The sequence below is a fragment of the Lactuca serriola genome, chromosome 5 (assembly GCF_051521515.1).
Source record: "Lactuca serriola cultivar US96UC23 chromosome 5, Lser_US96UC23_V15, whole genome shotgun sequence".
Classification (NCBI taxonomy): domain Eukaryota; kingdom Viridiplantae; phylum Streptophyta; class Magnoliopsida; order Asterales; family Asteraceae; genus Lactuca; species Lactuca serriola.
Genome location: NC_136412.1, coordinates 8145986 through 8165576, shown reverse-complemented (window position 1 = coordinate 8165576; position 19591 = coordinate 8145986).

Here is a 19591-nt window from a genome sequence, read left to right as displayed (position 1 = left end):
ACATGAGGAGCATTTGAGGGAGATCCTTGAAGTTCTGAGATCGGAGAGGCTTTATGCCAAATTCTCCAAGTACGAGTTCTGGTTACGAGAGGTCCAGTTCTTGGGGCATCTCATAAACCAAAATGGGATTTTGGTCAATCCGGCCAAGATTGAGGCAGTCATGAGGTGGGAGGTGCCGAGATCGCCCACCGAGATCAGGAGAATTCTAGGATTGGCCGGCTATTATCGGAGATTTATCAGGGATTTGACCAAGATCGTCGTGCCACTCACCAGGTTGACTCGGAAGGGTGTTGCTTTTTCATGGGGTCCGGAGCAGCAGACCTCGTTTGAGACACTTCGCCAGAGATTGTGCGAAGCCCCGGTGCTAGCCCTCCCGGAAGGGATGGAGGATTTTGTGGTATATTGTGACACATCGATATCGGGGTTGGGTGCAGTACTTATGCAGAGGGGGCATGTGGTAGCGTATGCGTCGAGGCAGCTGAAGCCTCATGAGACGAGGTATCCTACCCATGATTTGGAGTTGGGGGCTGTGGTGTTCGCCCTCAAGATCTGGCGTCACTATTTGTATGGGGTTCGGTGTACCATCTACACGGACCACAAGAGTTTGAAGTATTTGATGGATCAGCCCAATCTGAATATGCGCCAGAGGAGGTGGCTGGATGTGGTAAAGGATTATGATTGTGAGATCCTGTACCACCTAGGAAAGGATAATGTCGTAGCTGATGCCTTGAGCCGTAGGGCGGAGAGCGCCCCGATTCGTGATATTTGTATGCGGTTGACAGTGATGACTTCGGTGTTGGACACCATTTGGGAGGCCCAGGCGGAGGCTTAGAGACCGGAGAACCGCAAGAGGGAGCGGGTGATTGGGCAGGTGCCGGAGTTCGTTACCGATAGTCGCGGGCTGATGACCCTTCAGGGTCGGATTTGGGTGCCGTATGCAGGCAGAGCGCACACCAATTTGATGGAGGAGGCGCATAGATCGAGATTTTCTATCCATCCTGGGGCCACTAAGATGTATTTGGATTTGAAAAAGGAATATTGGTGTCCATGTATGAAGAGGGCTGTAGCATGGTTTGTTGAGAGGTGCTTAACCTGTCGCAGGGTTAAAGCCGAGCACCGGCGACCATATGGCATGTTGCAGCCACTGGAGGTTCCCCAATGGAAGTGGGAACAGATTTCTATGGATCTCATCACCAAGTTTCCGAGAACCGCGCAGGGTGTCGATTGCAATTTGGGTGATCGTCGACCGCCTGACGAAGAGCGCTCACTTTCTTGCTATCAATGAGAGCTCTTCTGCTGAGAGGCTAGCAGAATTGTATGTGAGAGAGGTGGTATCGCGACATGGGGTGCCGATCTCAATTGTATCAGATCGGGATGTACGTTTTACTTCCAGGTTCTAGAAGAAGTTCCACGAGGAGTTGGGCACGAGGCTGCATTTCAGTACCCGCTTACCACCCACAGATGGACAGACAGAGTGAGCGGACGATTCAGACGCTCGAAGACATGCTTCAGGCATGTGTGTTGCACTTCGGAGGGAGTTGGGACACGTATCTGCCTTTGGCTGAGTTTTCCTATAACAACAGCCACCATTCGAGCATTGGTATGCCTCCCTTTGAGCTGTTGTATGGGAGGAGGTGTTGGACTCCCATTTGTTAGGGAGAGGTAGGGCAGAGAGTAATGGGAAACACTAAGATAATGCTTCAAACGACAAAGCAGATACAACGGGTTAGGCAGAGATTGCTGACGACCCAGAGTCGACAGAAGAGTTACGCGGATAGGCGTCGATTAGAGATCGAGTTTCAGGTTGGGGATTTTGTTCTTCTGAAAGTATCCCCTTGGAAAGGAGTGATTCGTTTAAGAAAGAGGGGCAAGCTGGGGCCCTGGTATATTGGGCCATTTAGGGTGATCGCGAGGGTGGGCAGGGTAGCATATCGTTTGGAGCTACCTATAGAGTTGAGCCAGATTCATGATACCTTCCACGTGTCTCAGTTGAGGAAGTGTATAGCCGATGAGTCGGCAATGGTACTGTTGGAGGATATCTAGGTGGACGCGAGTCTGAATTATACTGAGAGGCCGATTGCAATCTTGGATCGGAAGATCAAGGTTCTAAGGAACAAGGAAGTGCCCCTGGTTCAGGTCTAGTGGCAACATCGGAAGGGATCCGAGCTGACTTGGGAGCCGGAGTCGGAGATACAGGAGCAGCATCCGGAGTTATTTTCGGCATGAGACTTCGAGGGCAAAGTCTGGTTCTAGTGGGGAAGAATTGTAACATCCCTAAATTCTGGTAAAGCTATTTAACCCTTCTCCTTTCCCAAGTTGTCAATTTAAGTCCTTTATCTATGTGTTAGACTTGTGAGTACGCTGGGCGTACTAAGGAGTACATTGCGCGTACCCGTGCGCTTATTTTGGACGCGGACTCGCCTGGGTACGCTGGGCGTACCCAGGTTACGCCGCGCGTACCCAGGTTACGCCGGGCGTAATGTGTCCAGATGTAAACCCTAATTTGGGGCTTGAGCACTATATAAGGAATGCTATGGCTGCAACCTCAGCCTCCAATCCAGAGGAAAAACCCTAATAGAGAGAATCCCTTCGTTTTTAGCAAGTGTGTTGGTGTTCTAAGCTTCTAGTGTTATTTCAATGTGGTGGAAGGAAAGAAGAGGTCATTTTGGAGGCTAGAAGCTTGTGGGAAAGAGTAGATCTGAGCTTTTCAGAGGTTGGAGGTTCTTCCTGAGGTAAAAAGCTCAAACCTTGACTTGTTATTTGAGTTATGTGCTTCTTGGACCAATTTCTAGGGTTTTTGGTCCCAAGATGGAGACTTTATGAGCAAATAGTTTCCATTGGCCTAGATCTATCATATTTCTGGTCTATAAGTGTTGTATGTTCATAAAAATGCAAACTTGGACGTAAAGATGGAGCCATGCATGAGATCTAGACCTTTGGAGGGAAAAGGAAAGAGGTTTGAGGGTGTAGGGACCTTTACAGCCATGCAAAGGCTTAAAGGTTCCGACTTTATGGATTAAGAGGTTGTAAGAGAGTCATATCTGGAAGTTGAAGGAGTGTCTTAATTGTTTAAGACCAAAATCTAAGAAATGGCTGAACTGGGACTTACGCAGGGCGTAACTCCCAGTATGCGTAGCGTAAGGGGTTGAAGCCCCGATTGTGGTTCGCTGGCGTACGCCCTGCGTACAGAGAAGGTACGCGCCGCGTACTGCCTTCTGTTGACTTTCATTGACTTTTAGGGTTTTGGTTAACCTTTGGACTTTTGGGTCAGGGATAGGGTAAAATGGTATTTTACCCTTCTGTGGAAATTATAGAGTGGATTTAATCTAGCCTTTGAGAGCCATTATTTATTTGAGAGTATTGTTATGTGTTTAGGCGGGGGCTAGACCAGTATGATCGAGTACGAGATTATCCGAGATACCGATGTGAGTCTTCTCACTATACTGTACCTGGAAGGGTACCTATGTGCGACCGGAAGGTCTTGTATGCTATGAGATGTATGTGTTATTTGTTATATGATATGTATGTGCTATGTATGTTATGTATGGTATGCACCGGAAGGTCAAGATGATATGGACCGAAAGGTCAAGAGGGTACGGACCGGAAGGTTGATACGGGTAGGACCGTAAGGTCTACCGGAGTTCGGGACGGAAGTCCCCTGAGACACTCGGATCGGAAGATCCCATAGAGTTATGGCCTGGAAAGGTGTATGTGTGGCATGTGGTATTTTGGGGAACTCACTAAGCATTTATGCTTACAGTGTTGTGTGATGTGTTTCAGGTACTAGTGACGACTGCGGGAAGACGCCGACATGATCAATACACACATGAGGAGTTTTACATGTTATGATCTTGGGATGTAATGTGATACAATGATATTTTTATAACTATTATGAATGAAAGAATGTTTTTAAAATGTGAAAAATTGTTTCGAAAATTTATGTCGTTACACATTGATTGCACACACTGGAAATGGAAAAATTGTCCGGTAGCATGGAAAGGGCAATAAGCTAGTGGTCATCATGGATCGCCATCATTGGTTTTAGAGGTTGTTGCTTCTCAAGAGATATGGATTTGACATGCATTTTTTGGGGTTGCGGGTTCCAACAATGACGTCAACGTTCTTGATCAGTCGCCAATATTCGACGATCTTTTGAATGGAAATGCCCCAAATGCTCTTTTTACGGTGAATGGAAAAGAATACAAATATGGATATTACCTTACGAATGGAATATATCCTCAGTATTCGACATTTGTGAAGGCATTCCGACACCCGGTTGAAGAAAGAGACATATTATTTAAGATAAGACAAGAAGGAGCACGTAAGGATGTGGAACGTGCTTTTGGAGTGCTAAAGGCGAAGTAGCATATAGTTGAACATGCAGCACGACCATTGGATTTATAAACTCTACGATATATCATGTATGTATGTATCATAATGCATAACATGATGGTAGAAGATAAAGAACGCAATATTGCACACTATATCCCAACAGAGCCTAGACATGTTCAATTTCAACCAGGAACAACAGAGTATTTGCATCGAGTTGTTGACATTCAGGAAACAAATAAACACTAACAACTTCGAGAGGATTTGACGGATTATATCTTCTATGGTAATGATAACAAATAGCGTTTAGTTTTAAAAAAATATTTTTTTAACGAATAGTGTTGTAATTTTTTTTTTTTTGAATTTGGATGTTATGTGTCATTTAATTTCTATGTTATTTTTAATTTTTAAAATTAATTTTTATTCTATATTATTTATAATTTTTAAACATTATGTTTTATTTATTATGTTATATTTAAAATAAATTTGTTTAAATTAAAAAAAAGAAATTTGAAAAAAATAAAAATAAAAAAGAAATTATAAAGTGGAAAAAAGTTGGTGTTATAACAAGCTATAACATGGTTACAATTTTCCCACTTGGTGTTATAACACCATTGATGATATGGCATGTGAGGTGACACCAAAATGATGTTATGACTAGTTGTCCACACCTTATACTCTTAGCCATCAAATGACCCCAGCAAGAGACACTTACAAATGTAAAATCACTCTCTGTGCATTCTTTGACTTTCATATAATGCATTTTAAATTGATTTCCTATTTTTAATATATTGAAGTTAATTTGCTTGTAAAAATAAGGTGACAGAAGATTGCATATACAATTTTGATTTTGTTCTTATAGAAATTTTTATGGGGTAAATATTTTATGGATCAAATGTTGTTAACTAATTTCTTTCTAGAAAACTCAAAAACAATTTTTTTTGCTGCACGGGACTGTTATGCATTTTAAAGTTGTGAATGTGTTATATTTGTTTTGATTTGTTTATGTAAAATAATTAGTTTATATTAAATCTGATCAAGTGAATGTTTTTTAAATTTATATTCATAACAAACATGAATGGATTTTTTAATATATATATATATATATATATATATATATATATATATAATCATTATGAATATAATTATAATCATACGTGAATATAGCTATAACATTTATTTATATATATATATATATATATATATATATATATATATATATATATATATATATATATATATATTTATAATCATACATTAATATAGATTAATATAGCTATAAGAAAATAAACATTCATTTCTGAATCATTCAAGATATATACATAATATTAGCTATTATGTATGTAATTTTTAAATATCTTAAACTCAATATGCAAGTTTGAATCCAAGAGTAGCAATGATCAATGATGCTTTTGTGATGCAAGATACCACTTCTATTTCCACTTCACTTCCACTGAATCTTCATTTAACTACATCAATGCCATATCTTCTCACTAATTCTACTTCTTATCGGCAATTAATTGGAAAACTGAACCTTATTGTTCACACAAGACTAGATTTATCATATGCAATACAACGTCTCGGTCGGTTCAATCGGCAACCAAGTCAAGCTCACTTTGATGCAACTTTGCATGTTTTACGTTATTTGAAAGGGATAATTTCCTAAGGAATATTCTTCAATAATCAACCTACTTTCCAACTAGAAGCTTATTGTGACTCTGATTGGGCTGCTTGCCCAATCACTCGCCGATCAGTTAGTGGCTATTTTATATTACTTGGAGACACATCTTGGAAGTCCAAGAAACAAGCAACTATTTCTTTTTCTTCAACTGAGGCTGAGTATAGATCGATGGGACGACTGTGTTGAGTTAGCTTGGCTAACAAGGCTTTTTCATGAGTTGCAAGTCTCATATATTACTCCAATTCCACTCAAGTGTAACAACGAAGAATCAATTCATATAGCTCACATTCCATTCTTTCACGAGCGGACTAAACACATCAAAATTGACTGTCATTATGTTCGAGAAAAGCTGCAAAACGGGTTGATTACTCTGTCCTATGTTTCTACCCAAGATCAATATGCTGACGTGTTTACCAAATCATTAAATGTATCTCAACATTCTTACGCCATTTCCAATCTGGGGTTACAACCTTTACCCTCCAGCTTGAGGGGGGTGTTGGTTTTATCAACCTAGCTGCCTAACTACCTGAGGGTATTTTTGTAATTTAACTACTTGTTTCAATTAGTTAGTTAGATAGTGGCTGCTAGAATTGTGCTTACATATATTTAAGGTCTGAATATATGTAAATGATCTTATTATGTATTGATTAAAAAGATTGAATGAAATTCAGTAACACTCGGTTTTGGATTGCTTCCTTTTTGGGACTGCAGCCCAATCATCAGTTGTCATGATGTAACGACCGAAAAATACAACCAGTTTTAAATTTTTCAAAACAGCTCGATTTCATTAAAATCTTTACAAAAAGGTTTTCACTACAAAACATTTAACGTGTTCCTAGAATCACATCACTATAAAATCATGAGGAGCGGTACGATCACGCCTTCGCCTAGCCACGATCTCCTGAAGAACCTGAAAACATAAAACCACAACTGTAAGCCCGAAAGCTTAGTGAGATACCCCCAAAATACCAACCACATATATGCCCTTTCCAGGCACGACCTTCCGGTCCAAAACATATTGCCTTCCGGCCCATAACATATTGCCTTCCGGCCCATAACATAACATCATACATAACATAACAGAACATAGAACACCCATGCATACCGGGTCGCACTCCAATCCAAGCAACCGTGTGCACATAACATATAATCATATAACAGTTCACAGTCAGCAAATCAGTCAAACAGATCACATAACATATCATCTCCCTAACCAAGATATCGGCCTAGCCGATCACTAGCATAACATCCCCCTATGACTCATCCAACATACTAATTACGCACATACGCCTTTCCAAGCCATGACCTTCCGGTCCACATCATAATGCCTTCCGGCCCACAACATATAATGCCTTCCGGCCCATATCCCGCAATATCATAACAACTGACAACTACCCGAATTTCCATCCGATAGAGGGTCGGCCTTGGTGCCTTAAACCCTATTGATATAGTGAGGATAACTCACCTCGAAACTGCCGACTGAACAGATAACCCAAGCTGCTCCGATCACTGATACGATCTCCACCACCGGTCAACCACCAATGCATTGAACTCAAAACCATAATCAACAATTACCAAAATGCCCCTAGAAACCACTGGTCAACCCTTGGTCAAAGACAAGGTCAAAGTCAACCCCTGACTGACTCTACTCGCCGAGTCAACCCGATGACTCGCCGAGTCCTCATACTCAGAACTTCCCTCAATCCGCGACCTAACTCGCCGAGTCACCCCGAGACTTATCGAGTTCAACAACTCTGAGTCCACTCGCACACAACTCACCGAGTCATCCCTTGACTCACTGATTCTCGACTCGACCAGAAAATATTGGGACCCTTCGACAAGACTCGCCGAGTCCAAGAACAGACTCGCCGAGTCTAAGGCTATCTTCAACCTACTCGCCGAGTTGTTCATACAACTCGCCGAGTTCCAGGCCATCTTCATCCAACTCGACGAGTTGTTCTTCCAACTCGTCGAGTTCCAGCTCATCTTCAAGCAACTCGTCGAGTACACCCATGTGACTCGCCGAGTACCATCGGTCTGAATCCATTCAGAAGCATTCCAGGCCATGCAATTGCTCCAAAACATAGATCTAGCCTCCTACAACTCATCCATCACGTAAAGTGGCAAACTTTACGTGAATCCAAAGAGATCTATGCATTTTGCACATTAGGGCTAAGGTTTGGGACATGATAGCTTCATCCAACACTCAACTCAGGGACTTTCATGCATTCCAACCCTTCTCTATTCCAGATCTGAGGTAGCAACCTCAGATCTAACCTCTAAACTCCAATACATCCAAAGATGTGATCTCTAATGTCCCCAAAATGATGCATCTAAGAAATAGCAGCTCAAAAACGAGATATTACCTCAAAAGAACGCCCCAACTGCAATGAAACTTGAATCCAAGCAAAGCCCCGTGCTCCAAGCCTCTCCTTCTCTAAGATCTCTTCAATAATCACCTCTCCAAGCTCTAATTTGCTCAACAATGGTGCTTCTCCATGATTTTAGGGTTTCTGGGACTCAAGGGGTGATAAAGAGGCTGGTAGGAGAACATAATGTTCCTTATATAGGGCTCAACCCCGAGAATTAGGGTTTTCTCCACTCAACGCCTACTCGCCGAGTCCACCTCATTGACTCGCCGAGTCAGCTACTTAACATGCGACCAAATCGCGACTCTACTCGCCGAGTCCATCCATGGACTCGCCGAGTCACTCCTTCCTAATTTACTCTTTTAGCCCTTCCACTCTACTCTTGATATTTCGGGATGTTACACATGAGGCTTAGGGCCTTAGGGCCTTAGGGTAGAATGAATTTGGCCCTTTTCAGATGTGGGTGTTATGGTTTAAGTGATCCAAGTGTTTGATGGTGCCTTCGGAAGTCAAGGGTATAATTGTAATTTGATAACTTGGTCTTTTATTGATTTTGGGTTTTGTTTGGGATGTTTTAAGGATATGGTGTGTCGTTAGAAGCGTAGGGCTTCTCGCCACCTTTCCGTGGATATAAGGTTCGTTGGAAACGGACCTCAGATGAGGAAGTTATGGCAATTTGAAATATTTGGCAGATTTGGCCCCTAATGGTAAAGGTTTGCAAATTAACTCCCATGCGTGCATGGTGAGGAGGGCACGTGCCTGGGTGAGTACGACCAACGTAAGCTAGGGACCAACGTATTGAGTAGAGTGTTGAACCCTAATTTTTTAGGGTTTGGGCACCATTTAAACATTTTTATGAGCTCAAGGCTCTTTCATTTCATGGCCTCCATTGTCTTTAAGCCTCATTTTGAACCTTAATCCCTTTTTGTGGTGCATTCTTGAGCTTGGAGGTGATTTTGAAGGTCCTTAGTGTTATTTCAAGGAGGTGGATCTTGGTGATCAAGCTTGGTGTAGCCTTGGGGTTATAGATCCAAAATCTTCACGCTCTTAGGTAGCTTCAGGAGGTAAAAAGTTCTTATCTTGACTTCTTTTTATGCTAGTTTGAGTTTAGGGCATGATTAAGGGTTTTATGATGTATTAAGTTCTCATTGTGAGTTTGATCTACTCCAGGAGCTTGGAGTGATAGATCTCGCCTCTTCTAATGTTTATACTTCATAGTAATGCTTGCTTGATGTTTAAGAATGGTCCATGCATGTTCTAGTTGGATTAGAATGGGTCTTAATGGATTAAGATGGTTGTTGGGTTCCATTGAGTCATGAAGATGCATAAAGGTGCCAACTTTATGCATTAAGAGCTTAGATTAAAGGTCTTCTGAGGTTTGGATGCAAGGTCTGAAAGGATTAAGTCTTGTTTTGAGTTTTAGAAAAGTCCCGGTTATGCCCCGCATAACTGATGGTACGCCTAACGTACCGTGTTTTGGTCGTGATCTGGATTCTCCGAGTACGCCCAACTTAGCTGAATGTACGCCCCACGTATGCCGTTCAACTGGGCTTGGGCTTGTTGTGTTTTGGGCTTTGCATCTTTAGGCCATCTTGTTGCTTTAGGCCTTTTGGGTCATCTGAGATCAAAATTTTGGGACTAAGGAAATTATTGGGCTTTAGGATAAGGCCCATATGGGAGTTGGCCCAATTTGGAAAAATGGGTCATAAGTGGGCCTTTGTGGATCTTTTGGTTTTGGGCCTTTTTGGTTCAAGTTCAGCTAGGGATAAAATGGTCATTTTACCCCAAGTTATGGATTATGGACTTCAAGTTGGGCTGCCTTGCTTAGGCTTGTCCTGATGGGCCTTGGATGGTGAATTGGGCCTCAGTGGGCCCAATCGAGTTGGGCTTTGATGTAACCCAATGGGTTTGGGCCTTAGTTCTGGTTAGTTGGTCATCTTTGGGCCTAGTGCTTGGGTTTAACCTTGCTTAGTTATTGATTATGGTTTTGGGTTGTTTGGGTCAGTTTGGGAGCCGGTTCGCAGCGGCAGTAGAAGTGAAGGATTATTCGCGTAGCGTTCCAGGTGAGTCTCCTCACTGTTTTATGGATCGAAGGCACCAATGCCGGCCCATTTGGTTTATGTATTTGTAACGCCCCGATTCCCAGGTATTGATTTCTTTTGTTAGATCTTTGTGGTTTCAAGGTCTACTCGTCGAGTTGGTTGCTCGACTCATCGAGTAGCAGCGGGTTGGTCCATGTGTTTAAGTGACCTGCTCGCCGAGTCCAAAGAGGGACTCGACGAGTAGGAGCTGGAGGGTGAAACCCTATTTAAAGGATCATTGGCCTCCCTAGCCTCCCCTCTACAACATCTTGTTATTCTAAACCCTAAATTCATGTGTGTGTGCCTTCTTGGTGTGTTAAGCTTGGAAGGAGGATTTTGGTGAGAAAATCTTGGGGGAAAACAAGTGATTAGAAGTAAGGAACTCGTGGGGAATCAGAGATCTACTTCAGTGGGCACCCTTTTGAAAGTATTAAGCTGTTACCTTGACTCATTTCTTACTAGATCTCTTTTGGATGGTTTTTAGGGAACTTTTCTTGTGTTTGAGCTAAGATCTGAAGTTGCAACTTCAGATCTGAACTCTCTTTCGTCTCTAGGGCCATAAAGTTGCCAGCTTTGACAAGTATGAACCCCCCTCAAGTGTTAGACTTCTTTGCAAGCCTAATTTTGTCATTTTAAGGCTTTAGAGCTTTGCATGCACATAAAGTTTGCAACTTTACGTGATAAGCATGCCTTGGGAAGTTGGATCTACAATATGGAGCCTTTGCATGGCTTAAAAAGCATCTGTGTGGATGAAAGTCTGAAGGGACTCGACGAGTGATATAGTCAACTCGGCGAGTCCGATGAAAATGGTCGTGGGCTCGGCGAGTCGGATGAGTGACTTGGTGAGTCCGATGAAGATTGCCTTGGGCTCGACGAGTCATTCGAATGATTCGATGAGTCAGCTAGGGTCTTCCCGACCCTTGGACATGCATGAAATCGGGGAGTTGCAAGGAAACTCGACGGGTTAGCTAGAGAGTTATCGGTCGCAAACACTAGGAACTCGACGAGTCGCTCAGGCGACTCGGCGAGTTGGAAAGCTATGCAGGGACTCGGTGTGTGGCTGGATGCACTCGACGAGTCAGGTCAACATGGACTGTTGACCTTGAACATTGGCCTTGGCTATGATCTAGGATTTAGTATGTGACTCCTGGGGGTCTTGGAAATTTATGAACTTTGTGATGTGTTGGATATAGGTGGCGGAGTTTGTGGCAGTGATCCGAGAGTTGAGCCTTCTATTTTCAGTCGACAGTTGAGAGGTGAGTTATCCTCACTATATCAACAGGGTCTAAGGCACCAAGGCCGACACTTTATGGATTGTATTTGGTTATGGCATGATATGTTTATTGATTACATCCTGGTAGTTAGGATGGTGATATGCTTATGTGTAGTGACCTAGTTAGATATGTGTTCTGGTTATAGGATGATGCTATGTTAGTGATAGGTTAGGTTTGTATCCCGGTTATTGGGACGTTGCTATGGTTAGTGATTTGTTAGATCAATGTGACTATTATATGATATGAGCTAGCGTTTGATATTTATGTGCACATGTTTGTTTGATTGGGGGTTGGGTTGAGGCGGTCCTGCTTTGTGCTGTAGGCCAATATACCCGGTGAGCGGTCCGGATAGGCTGTAGGCCCTGCGAAGCGGTCCAGTCATGCCAAAGGCTCGAGAGCGGTCCATGTAGGATGTAGGCCCTACGAGGCGGTCCAGTCAGGCTGAAGGCTCATTATGCATGTTGTCTTGTATTTGTTGATTTGATATGATTATGGTTATGTATGGGTGGTATTTTGGTGGTAGCTCACTAAGCTTTCGGGCTTACAGTTTCAGATGTTGTTTCAGGTACTTCTGGTGATCGAGGAAAGGCGAAGGCATGATCATACCGCTCCTCCTGTTGCTATGTTTTTATGATTGGAAAATTGGGATACTCTGATGATTATGATTTTGAAAACAAATTATGTAATGATCAAATGGTTTTTAATTGTGTTGAAAATTTTTAAATTGGTTTAAAATTTCTAGGTGTTATAGTATTATAGGAATACATGAGGGTAACCCTTGTCATTTCATATGAAAGACCAGGAGGCGACGCCTGGCAAACAGTATGCAAGACTAGAGTTTGAACTCTGGCAGTTAATTAGTTGTTAATGGTAGATTGTATGTTAGTTGTCTTTGTGATGCTTGCATGGAAGACCAGGAGGTAGCTTCTAGCACTTGTTTGTAAGACCCAGGGTTTTGACCCCCAACCTAGCAAGGAAGACCACGAGGCGACTCATAGCAAAATGGCAAGACTATGGTTGGCACATAGCACCTTTATTGATTGTGGGATATGTATGATATGTATGGCTCTTGGATATGTATGGTATGTGGTATTTGGGGAACACACTAAGCTTTGTGCTTACAATTTGTGGTTTTTGGTTTCGGGTATTTCCGATTCGAAAGAGAAGGGTCCGGTTTGATCGCAGCGCATACACCCGTGCTTTCTACAATTCATGATTTTGGGAATGAACTCTGATAATCATTCTCTTTTGAAATATTTCTAAATGTTTGTATAAAGGTTAATGAATGTTTTGGTTATATTAAAAATGAAAATTTTACTCTAAGATTTTTGGTTCGATACAAACTCATTTCTCTCTCACTCTATCTCTATACATTCTTCTTGTTGTAACATCCAGTCTCGAGAAGTCTCTAGTTTTGGGAATTATGGACACTAATTGATCAAGCTAGGGCCTTGGACTTCAAAGGGTTTCGGTTCTAGGCCCATTTGGGAGTGGATTATATAGGTTCTGTGAGCCAAGCTCTCGATTTTTGTTTTGGAGTCCAAGAGTATATTGGTAAAAGTGATGCTTCGGGACTTTATTGATTTAAGGATTCCAGTTTGGAAGGTTTAGAGTCAAAGGAGACTTGATGGGGTTGTAGGGCCTTTCATTACCTTTCCAAGCACATAAAGAACATCGAAAACAAATTTGGAACACAAAAGTTCTGACTGTTAGAAATTAGGTTGGTTTTAGGCTTTGGCCTAGTACGTTGGGCATACAAGGTGTACGCTGTGCGTACTAGCCATGGTTGACCGCGAAGTTTCTTGTCAGTACAGTGGGCGTACGTCATTCAGATGCAAACCCTAATATATAGGTCTTGGACCCTATTTAAAGTCCTTAACTTATTCCAAACCCTTCTTATCTTTAGCCTCCATCCTCTCTAACTCTAAATTTGAAACCCTATCCCCATTTGATAGATTATTGAGCCTTTGAGTGATTTTAGTGTGTTCTTGGTGCTTTTGGAGGAAGAAGAACTCATTGGAGGATTGTTGGTTAGCTGGAAGCTTGAAGATCCAAAACTCTTTTCCCCCTTTCAAGCTTCTGGATGTATAAAGTTTTAATCTTGATGGTTATTTCATGTAGATCTAGTTTGGGTTATGATTTGTCATGTTTTGGTCCTATTGTGGTTCTTGATGAGTATTATCCTTCTATGCATGAGCTAGTGGCCTTTTGATGAAATTATGGATTTTGGGCTTTGGTTTGGACACCATTAAGCCATGCAAAGTCATAAAGTTAGGAACTTTATGAATTAGGATGTTGCAAATGAATAAGATCTGGAAGTTAGACTTGTTGTCTTAAGGCATTAAGAAGATTGGATTGAGATTGGGCTTCAGCTTCGTACGCTGGGCATACTAGGGTGGTACGCAATGGGTACTCACTAGAATGGCTCTTGGGCCATTTTTGGGCTTTGGGTCATTTTGGGTTTAGGCCTTGTTGTGTTGGGCCATGTATAGGAAGGGTAAAATAGTCTTTTACCCCTTGGTATGATGAGATATGAATTGAACCTTGGTCTTTGGGAGATTGCCTTAATTATTGATTAGGGATAATTTTTGGATATATTCAGTGTGAGGAGTCGGTAGCAACAGTGCGTGTGTGATTCAGTTTTCTCTAGTTGAGGTGAGTTTCCTCACTGTATCTGTGGGTCGAAGGCACCAATTGTAACATCCCGATTCCCATGTATGAGATTTTTTTTTTTATCAAAAAGGCAGATTTCCCTTGGAACTCGTCAAGTTGATGGCCTCAACTTGACGTGTTGAAGACTTTTGGGCCGCACATATTTTTGGACTAACTCGGTGAGTTGCTGAGGGAAAACTCGACGAGTTGGTGACTGATTAAGAAACCCTAATTTTTAGGGTGTTGCACCCTATTTAAAGGCCTTATATCCTTTGGGTGGCCTCCTTATCCGTCTCCTCTGTCCAGAAAACCTTAGTTCGTGCATCCTCTCCCATATTTGTGTATGTGTGTAAGCTTGAAGGGTGATTTCTTGGTGTTCTTTTGAAGGATCTTAAAGTTTGAAGTGGATTGATTGAAAGGAAGGCTTTAGATCCAAAACTTACTCTTTTGTTGCATCCATTTTGAGGTATAAAGTTGACACCTTGCTCATCTATTGCTTAGATCTCTTTCTTGGAAGTTTATTGTCATATTTGGCTCATTTTTGGGATTGTTCATGGGTTGAGTATTTCATGAAGTTATGACTTCAGATCTGGATGTCTTATGGCCTCATTGGACTTAAAGTTGCAAGCTTTATCGAGTTCTAGACCTATTTCATGCTTTAGGTCCCTTATTAAGCCTTTCTTGAGTCTTGGAGCCTCCTTGTGTCATGCATGGATGTAAAGTTAGCAAGTTTACGTGGGTTTCCAACCCTTGGGTATCAGATCTACATTTCTAAGCATTAGATTTGATAAGAAGGGGCTGAATGTGTTAAGTGGAAAAATCGACGAGTTGTCCTGACAACTCGGTGAGTTGGCTCGCGTTTTCCCGCTTCTCTGGATGCTGTAGGAACTCGACGAGTTGTCCTGATAACTCGGCGAGTTGCCCGCTTTTCTGGATACTATAGTAACTCGACGAATTAGTATGTGCACTTGACGAGTTGGGTCAACATGGATTGTTGACATTGACTATTGACTTTAACTTTGACCATGGTTGACCAAGTTTGACTTTGAGGGCATTTAGGGTGTTTTGGGGTTTTGATAAAAATGGTCATATGGTGGTTGTAGGCATTTGAGTCTGGAGCTAAGTTTGAAGTTGGATTTTACCAGTTCAACACTACTTGAGAGGTGAGTATTCCTCACTGTACTTGTTGGCTCGAAGGCACCAAGGCTGGCCCTTCAGATTGTTATCCTGGTTATCGTATAACTGAGTACTGTAGTAATTGTTTAAATCTGAACCCTGGTAGATAGGATGATGCTATGCTTATTGATATGTATGATCTGTGCTTTTCTGTTGATTGATTATGTGTTTATGAGTTATGTATATGTCGACATGTGTGTGTGCTCGTGTTGGGGCGGTCCTGCTTTGTGTTGAAGGCCAACAGACCCAGGGTAGCCCAGATAGACTGAAGCCCCTGCGAGGCGGTCCAGTCAGGCCGAAGGCCCGGCGAGCGGTTCAGATAGGATGTAGGCCCTGCGAGGCGGTCCGGCCAAGCTGAAGGCTCATTTATGCATGGTGTTGTCTGTTATGTTTATGTGGTGGTATTTTGGGGAAAACTCACTAAGCTTTGGGCTTACAGTTTTTGATTATGTTTCAGGTACTTCAGATGATCGCGGGAAGGCGAAGGCTTGATCGCACACCTCCTAATATTTTGTGTTATGATTTTTGGGAAACTCTGATGTGAAACTTATTTTGAAAACAATACGTAATAAATGATGGTTTTTGGATTTATTTAAAAGTTTAAAAATTTCAAAATTTTATGGATGTTACACCGTTGCCGACCTACTATGATATGTTATGTAGGATGCTAGCTGTCTTTGTGACTCTTGCATTATATGATGGGTTGGGCCCAATGACATGCATGTAAGGCTGAGCACAACTGCATGAGAGGGTTGGGCTCATTATATGTTGGGCTAGGCCCATTATATGACAGGTTAGGACCAATTGTATGCTGGGCTGGGCCTATTGATTAGAAAGGGCTAGACCCATTGTTATGGGTTGGGCCCAATGTGAGGGCTAGACCCATTGTTATAGGTTGGGCCCAATGTGAGGGCTAGACCTAAGGATATGTATGGTATGTGGTATTTTGGGAAACTCACTAAGCTATGTGCTTACAGTTTTATGTTTATGATTTCAGGTATTTTCAGTTTGAAAGGGAATTGTAACGACCCAAATTTTTCCAAATAAAATTTTCATTTTTAACTAGTCAAGCACATTTGCATAAATCATGTAATCCCAACATAATTATTTTCAAATCCACATTCATTACAATTTATTTAAAAGAAAACATCAGCGTGTCCCCAAAACATATCAGTGAAAGAGAGATAGAGTGTACGCCACGCCATCACGCTTTGCGGGGTCAGATGCACCTAAAACAAATCGACAAATTGTAAGCGAAATGCTTAGTGAGTTCCCCAGAGCATACCACATAAAATCCACATACATATATCCTGTTAGCTAGTTAAAGTTATACACATATCAAATAAGCCATGTATACATAAAACCTGTAAGAATGCCATGGGCTACCCCACATGGTCTTTACCTAGGACTGCCATGGACTATCCTACATGGTCTTATATCCAATGTCATGGGCTACCCCACATGGTCTTTACCTAGGACTGCCATGGGCTACCCCACATGGCCTTACATCCAATGTCATGGGCTACCCCACATGGTCTTTACCTAGGAATGCCATGGGCTACGTCACATGGTCTTATATCAAATGCCACAGGCTCCCCCCGGGGTCTTCCATGCAAAACACACAATCACATAGCCTATCAAATCACAGAATGACTAACACATGTATCGTAATCACATAATGGGCCGACCTTGGTGCCTTAGACCCATGGGTGTGGTGAGAAGACTCACCTCTGTCTGCTGAATACAAAAGCTGCTCTCCTAACAGTCCGTAACCTCCCGTGCTGAATAATAATATTAATTAATGTCAGGACCTTACTTAATCAAAATAAACCCAAACTCCAACCCTTCCATGAGGCCCAATTATCCTTCCCTTGCTAATGAGCCCAAAGTCCAAGTCCAAAATCATTAATGGGCCTCTTGGCCCAATAAGCCCCAACCAATATATCCATAGCCAATAACAGATGAAATGGACCATAACTGACAGAATGCAACCAAGTCCAATTACCAAGTGAGGCCCATGACTCAAAGGCCTAAAACAGATTTGACCCAACTGTGATGCGTACGCTCGACGTACCATCCTGGTACGCACAACGTATTGGGGTCTTAGAACTACGTGCAAAGTACATTTAAGCACTTTCTCCATTAAGTGCTTAATAGTCGATTCCTTTACGTCCAAAAGCCAAATCTAAGTTTGTTAAGACGTCCTAAGGCATAAAGTTGGCAACTTTATGCCTTTGGATGGCTCATATACACCCAACGCCTCCATTAAGACCTTTTCAAGGTCTTTAACCCATCCATGAGGCCAATACTTCCACCAAGACTCCATTTTTATGCTACTAAAGGACCAGGGGACCTCAGATTTGTAATTCCCATCCTTTGGAGTTGCTTAACTCACTAATGGAGGTCCAAAATCAACCAAAAGGGACAAGGTAGAAAACCCTAGCTAGATCTAGAGATTTAAGTGGAAAGATGCAAGCTTTTTACCTCCAGAAGCTTTGTAAGATTACCAAGATGCAGATCCTTGAATCACTAACTCGTCCCAAGCTTGCTTGACCACTTCTTCTCCTTGGAGTGAACACTAAAAAGGACCACAATGCACTCTTAAGGCTCAAAAGCACTCACAAAGGCTATTAGGGATTCTAGGAACGTTTGAAGGTGAAGAGAGCTGATGAGGGTGAGGCTCAAGTGGGTTAAAGGCGTTTAAATAGGTCACAAGTCTGAAATTTAGGGTTTACACCCTCGGCACGTATGCCCGACGTACTTCTGGTACGCCCAATGTACGTCCAACTCCTCCGCGACCATCTATAGCTAGTACGCTAAGCGTACACTTAAGTAAGTCCAACGTACTTAAAGGGACAATTATGTAAAAATGTGAATTCTTGAGTGTTTCAAGACGTACCTGATTTAGGGCGTTACAGGAAGGGCTCGACGTGACTGCACAACATCCCCTGAGTTTATTTCACATTTGATTAATCGTGATTGTTACTCTGTTGTTTAAATACTATTTTCACATTGAATGATTTTGGGAATAGAATGTTATATGAACCAATGTTTTAAAAATGAAATTTTTTCCATGGATTTTTGGGACGTTACACTTGTGTTCTTGATCAAAACATATATCAACCTTAATTTGATATGTTTAAGATGATGATATATTTATATATTTTTTAATTTTCTTAAATTTATTAAACATATAATGTTTTTGTTTCAAATATAAACTTAACTTTACCTAAAGGATGAATTTAATAGGCTTGTTACGAACATCACAATGATCTAATGGTGATCATTTGTTAAAATAAAATGGTCTCAAGTTTGAATCCGACAAGCTTGAGATGACACACTTTTCAAACAGAATAAACCTGGTTTATTATGAAATTAACATAAGCTTATAACAGATTGTCCCTTTAATTTATTCAAAAACACAAACATTGGCATCACATCGTCTTTGTCAAACGGCGTGTCCTTATTAATCAACAAAAACTTTATTTAACGAGATTTAATGGTATCACATACAGTCAGTACTTGCAAAATGCCTATTAATTTTACTTAAATCAGACAAACTTTATAGTTTGTGATCAATAAAGAGTGACATAAATTTTCTCTCTGTAAATCAAATTTTTTACAAAGGTCCATCAAATCAAGTGCATCATTATAAAAGGATAAAACACTTATCTATGCAAAAAGGTTTTCTGTCAACTTAGAGCAAAATGAATTTCTTACTAGTTTATGAAATCTGGGAATAATGACTTAAAATGATAATATACTTTTTAATTTGTACACATTTGGTCATTGAGTTTTTTCGTCTATATTCGCCTTTTGAACTTGTTTAACTGTGTAAATTCGGTCTTTATGACTGGCTACTCCAGGTAAGCGGGAAAGAATGTCTTAATAGTGTAACGCCCGGTTCCCGGTATGTATTTTAAACATGAATTTTTGCATTTTTACACTAGGAGTCAATGAGTTGGAGGCCCCAACTCGTCGAGTATAGGCGAATCTTGGACGCGGGTGGAAGAGTCTACTTGCCGAGTC